We start from the raw sequence: 6,372 nt of genomic DNA on the forward strand, positions 1-6,372 counted from the left end.
AAGTTCTAAAATCACAGTTAAAATGAGATTTTCAATGTTAGTGGAGAAGTCAGATAAAATGGATTTCACTAAAGTAAATTAAAACTAAGTTAGATTTTTTAAAAATAAAATAAAATTAGTCCGTATTTATATATTTTGCGGCAAAATAATGGGATTTATTCATTATAAAACTGCTTTCAAATTAAAATAGTATATTAAATATCCATTACTCGTCAATAACATTGTCAAATTAAAAATGAAATTTAAACTCATTATAATAATACATCTATATGTTGTCATATTGTATGTTCACTTTGCTTTCTGGTAATTGTGTTTTGAAATATTAAAATAAATGTTTGATATTTTTTTTCTTTATTTTTTTAATATTATTATTTTACGAAAAAGTAACAATTGAATCCATGTACATTTCACGAATTGCAAAGAAATAAATTCAAATATTTATTTAAGATGACATATTTTAATTACAAAAAAAATCTTCTAAATATATTTATTTGTATAAAAATAGTGAATGCGTACTTGAATAATTGAAAATATTTTTACAGTTTTTTTTACCTTATATTAAATGAGTATTTTTTTTAAATGAAACAGTAAGTTAAATGATAAAATAATAAAAAGTACACACAGTCATAATGGATGTATTAAAAACAATATCATTATGCAATGTATTATTTATAAATTTTATTATCTTTGATTGAATTATTACATACTTTAACGATTTTTTTTATCGTGCATTGGGAGAAACAATAAATATTTTTAAACAATAATTAAAATACCTTAAATTAAAATATTTTCAATTGAAACATATTTAGGCTACAAAAATTAATGATACATAAATTATATATTGTGTTTAATTGGCACAAAAAAGATATTGAGAAATGTTAGGTTAATCATATTCAATTCCTATAAATATATGGTTTGATTAAAATGAATTTGTTACTGTCTTAAAATCTTAGAGTTTAACAATCAAGCTTTCATTCTTCAATGTTTCATACTATCAATTTGTATGTGAAAACCTTTGCCAGAAAAAAATTACTATAACGAATCCAACAAAATCAGTTCAAAAAAATGTTAGAATTACAAATCAAACACCAACAAAGATAATTTAATAATTGCCGATAAAAAAAGGTTAATCATTTAAAATCTTCCATGTCAATTATTTTAAAAAGACATTCCTTTACTAAATTTTAAGAATATGTAATATATAATGTACTAGCCAGTCCATACATTATTTTAACTTAATACATAATGATTGCTCAAATTAACCAATAATAATATGTTAAGTGAAAAATACCATCACCTAATTGATGTAATAATGAAAAACAATAGGGCAGGCAGCATGTATGATGCTTCTCTACCTTTATTTTCGTGGTGGGCATTCATTTTCTGAATGGATATTTTTTTCTTTTACTAACTCATATCCAGATGGATGTAATAATTTAAAATTCTTAAAAAATTAATACAGTGTTTTAATAATATATCAAGTTTGATGAGGCTCTATAATAATTTATGTAAAAAATTTGTATCCGTATTTATTATTTTAAACTTTTATCTAATTTCAAACTGGAAAGAAAATTGTAATATCCAATAAAAATTTATTCATATTAAGTTGTTTATCGTACAGAAGATTTTTTTTTAATCTGATTATAACAGATAGTTTTATTCAAGTGAATTTAACGTCAAAATTCAACTTAAAACTTTAAAATATTAGTTTTATTATTACTCTCTTTTTTCTCCTACACAAAGTATAACATGTCTTTAATTTACACTTTTTGTCGCGTCTCAATTAAGTTTAATTTTGAAGCATGAAAAAGTACACTTTTAATTAATCTATTTTATTTTACATATTTTTAAAAAAAGTTAAAAAAAACATTTTTAATCATACGATTACACAACGATATATAAAAAATTTATATTGTAAGTATATTCCAAATAAATTATTCTCAGATTAATTATGATAAGAAAAAAAGGTTGAATTTAACCTAAAATAAAAAAATTCATAAATCATAAATAATAGAAAGTTAAAAGAAAAAAAAAAGTTAATGTGAAAGCAATATATGGAAATTGAAATCCGTGTCTATACGGTACTACATCCTAACCCTTGAAACATTTCGAAATATGAGGAGTCATGAACCCGTTTGACAGACAAGTAGCCAAACTATGTTTTCCACTATGAAGGGTGCAAAGTGGCTGGTATAACCACCCAAACACTTACATATTTATAGTGGGTCTCAATAATTCTACTCGTTAAAATATTATTAAAAAAATATTTTAAAATGCTAAAATGGTATAAAAACATTTTAAAATAAACATATTTTTACTTTTAATTTATTTATTAAGATTTCTGAATATTATATTACCAGAAGGCACCGACCGGTGGTCGACACGTGCAGGGTGAGGCTTCTTCCATCGTTTTCAAGAGCACAGACCATGCTGTATCGTTCATTAATCATTCACCATTGTTAGCTTTCCGAGTTCATTTTTTAGGTTCCAGTCCGTTTTAGGCACGTGTTTTTTTTGTTGTCTTCTACTTTCAGAGACACCAATAGCATAATTCAAACTTTTTTATTTATTACAATTCATTTTAGGAAAGTTCTTTGAACTTGACCAAATGAGCTAGATTGCCCAACTTTTTTATTTTATAAAAAAAATTCAGATACATAAAATGAAATAAATTTTACATATAAATTAACATGTAGAAAAAGTTTCTCAAAAATATTTTAAAAATTTGAAAGTTTTATTTTACATAAATTAACTTTTAACTGTAAAAAAAGTTAATTTCACTTCTTATATATATATATATATATATATATATATGTATATATATATATATATATGTATATATGTATATATATATATATGTATATATGTATATATATAGAAATAATCGTTTGACATATCCCTACTTTATTATTCGCACTGCATTATAGAAACTTTAGGTAGTTAAATAATATAATTATAACACTTAAAGACATTATATGAATGGTCTAAGTGGAAGAGTACGCCTCAATTATAATGCTTTTAGAAATAACAAATTGATTGATGAAGAAAATGTTTGGTGTTATTGGTGCATGTTTGGCAATCTAGATTGTAGTTGGTTTTTTATTATGATTTTAAGCATTAACTAGCTTTTTTGACGATAACTAAAGTTAAAACTTATAATTAAAAGTTAATAATCTTCTCGTTTCGTTTGACATTTTAGTAAAAGAAAAATATTTTAATTGCCATTTTACATATAATCAAACTATTGAATACATTTTTTTCTTATCATCAAGTAAAAGAACGAGAGATGGTGTAATTAATATAAATATATATATATATATATTAGAACATGGTGTTATTCTATCGTTTACAAACAGGTAAGCATCTCTTCTTATAGTTTTACTGTAAACCAAATATCTAAATGAGATCATTTCTTACAAAAACATTTTTTACACAATACATCTAACTATGAAGCATTACATAATACTAGGATACAACAATGACCGAGTTATGAAAATAATATTTTTTTCTTTAATCAAAGAATACGTAATCTTAATTATATATATATATATATATATATATATATATATATATATATATATATAAAATTTATAAACATCTCAATGACATCTCATAAGTATAAAGAATATATAAGTTTATTTTATGAAATGTCTATTTTACATTTTTCAATAGAATATTATGTTTTCCAATACTAAATATTTTAACTTTAGTGTTTGTGAATGGATATAGTATATTGAATGATATATTAAGTGTCAAACACTTCACATTCATTTTTTTTAAGATATTTATATTATATTATTCATTTACTTTATGAATTATTATTTAATTTATCTAATTAGCTTTATTATAAGTATAATATAATAAACAAACTGAAAAATATAAGTATATTATCCAGTGGATAACCACTTACAAAATAATTGAGATAAAATAATATTATATTATCTATTTTTAACTTTCATATACTAATTTTAATTTATTTTTATAGAATTTTAATAACAAATAATAACCGATGAAAAAACATTAGCATATGTTTATCAAACATGGAAAAAAATATTTATTTCTTATATATAAGAACATTTAAATATAAAAACATAGAGTAGATTAAGTTAAATTTAGTTATATATATATATATATATATATATATATATATATATATATATATATATATATATATATATATATATATATATATATATATATATATATATATATATATATATATATATATATATATATATATATAGGGTTTGCTAACGCGCGTAGCCTGTTTTTCAGTTGGTACATTTTAGCAATGTGTACCGGATTTTAGTAGACAAAAATACCCTTATATATCATGGATTCTAAGTTTTAAGGTTAAGGGTATTTTAATAATTTTCATTATCAAAACTTAAAAAAAAAAAGAAACCCCCAAAGTCTTACTCACCTCTCTCATTCCTCTCAATCCTTTTCTTTCATCTCTCTCACTTCAACCTTTTCTCTGTCATCCCTACTGTAGCTCTAATTGAAAACATCATAAACACTTGCCTTTGTAAAGAGTTGAGTCATTGACATATTCACAGTTCATTCAAGATCTCTTCAATTTCACCATCTTCATTAACCTCTCTAATTTCATCATCTGCATATGTTGAATCATCATCTCTAAAAAAAACCTTCCAAGTCAATTACCAATTCTTTTGGATGTCATTATGCTTGTGAAAATTAGATAAAATTATATACGACAAAAATTATAAAACTCATTATAAAGTCATTTTTTTGTAAGAAATTGTTTAACAACGAGTGCTTCTGAGTTTTTCCAGGTCCAATTACCAATTCCTTTGATGTCATTATGCTTGTAAAAATTAGATAAAATTAGATAAGACAAAAATTATAAAATAAAAACTCATTTTAAAAAATTTTACTAAGAAATTGTTTAACAGCGAGTATTTATGATTTTTTCCAAGTTAATTACCAATTCCTTTATGCTTGTGAAAATTGGATAAAATTAGATAAGACAAAAATTATAAGATGAAAACTCATTATAAAATCATTTTTTTGTAAGATTGTTTAACGACAAGTATTTTTAATTTTTTCAATTGGGACTACAGTAGGGATGACAGAGAAAAGATTGTGAGTGAGAAAGATGAAAGAGAAAGGGTTGAGAGAGGAATTTTTTATTTCTTTTTTTTTTTTTAGTTTTGAGAATGAAAATTATTAAATACCCTTAACCTTAAAACTTAGAATCCATGATATATAAGGATATTTTTGTCTACTAAAACTCGGTAAACATTACTAAAATGTACCAACTGAAAAACAGACGTACGCGTGTTAACAAACCACAAATATATATATATATATATATATATATATATATATATATATATAATATATATATATATATATATATATATATATATATATATATATATATATATATATATATATATATATATATATATATATATATATATATATATCAGTTAGTTATTTGTTCAATTTATGAAATTGTAATAAAATCCAATTTGACCATTGTCAAAAGACATATTTATAGTAGTGATGACTTAAAATTATAACATTATATAATTACATTTAAAACTTAAACTAAATAATGATTTAAATTTTAAAATATTTATTTGTGATGTTATTCAAACTAAAGATTGCATCATTTGAGTGTTTTATTATTATTTGAACAATATAGATATTTAGGGATTATAAATTTAATACGGATAATCATTCAAATTTTTAAATATTTATTGTTTTATTAGTAGATATAGTTTGATTAGTGAATATAACTAGAAGTGAAGGATGGTAATTACTCATTCCTCACTTAAGATTTATCCTTTAATTTAAAGAAAAAGTGTTATCTCACAAATTGTTTGAGTGATTATACTAATCACTTTAGTGATAATACTTTACACTACCATTATACTAATCACTTCAGTGATAATACTTTACAATCACTTTTGAAACACTCATTTAAATGATTATTTAAAAGTTATTAACAAAACTCTAAAATTATAACATGACTTAATAAAAGTTAAAAAAGATTGTGAAAAAATTGTGGATTGAACTTCTCAGTAATACTTGAAAATTATAAACTTAGTTTGATGGGTTTGGAAGAGAGAATAGAAAAAAATTTAGATTCAAACTCCTTTCATTAACAAATTTTATCACGAATTTGTTATCTTTTTTTTAATTAAAATTTTTATGAACTTATTTGAAAAAAGAAAAATAATAAAGTAATTGAAAATTTCTTATTTGACAGAATCTTAACAAAATATTTATGCACAAACACTAGACAAGATTAGGAAATCCGTACTCAGAAAGATATACTTTGCTTCTGCTTTTCTTTTTTACGTTTTAATTTCAAAATTGTGAATTTTTTTAATCCATTTT

Source organism: Vigna umbellata, chromosome 9 (genome assembly GCF_029865625.1).
Source record: "Vigna umbellata cultivar VRB3 chromosome 9, Vumbellata_1.0, whole genome shotgun sequence".
In the NCBI taxonomy this organism is placed as follows: Eukaryota; Viridiplantae; Streptophyta; class Magnoliopsida; order Fabales; family Fabaceae; genus Vigna; species Vigna umbellata.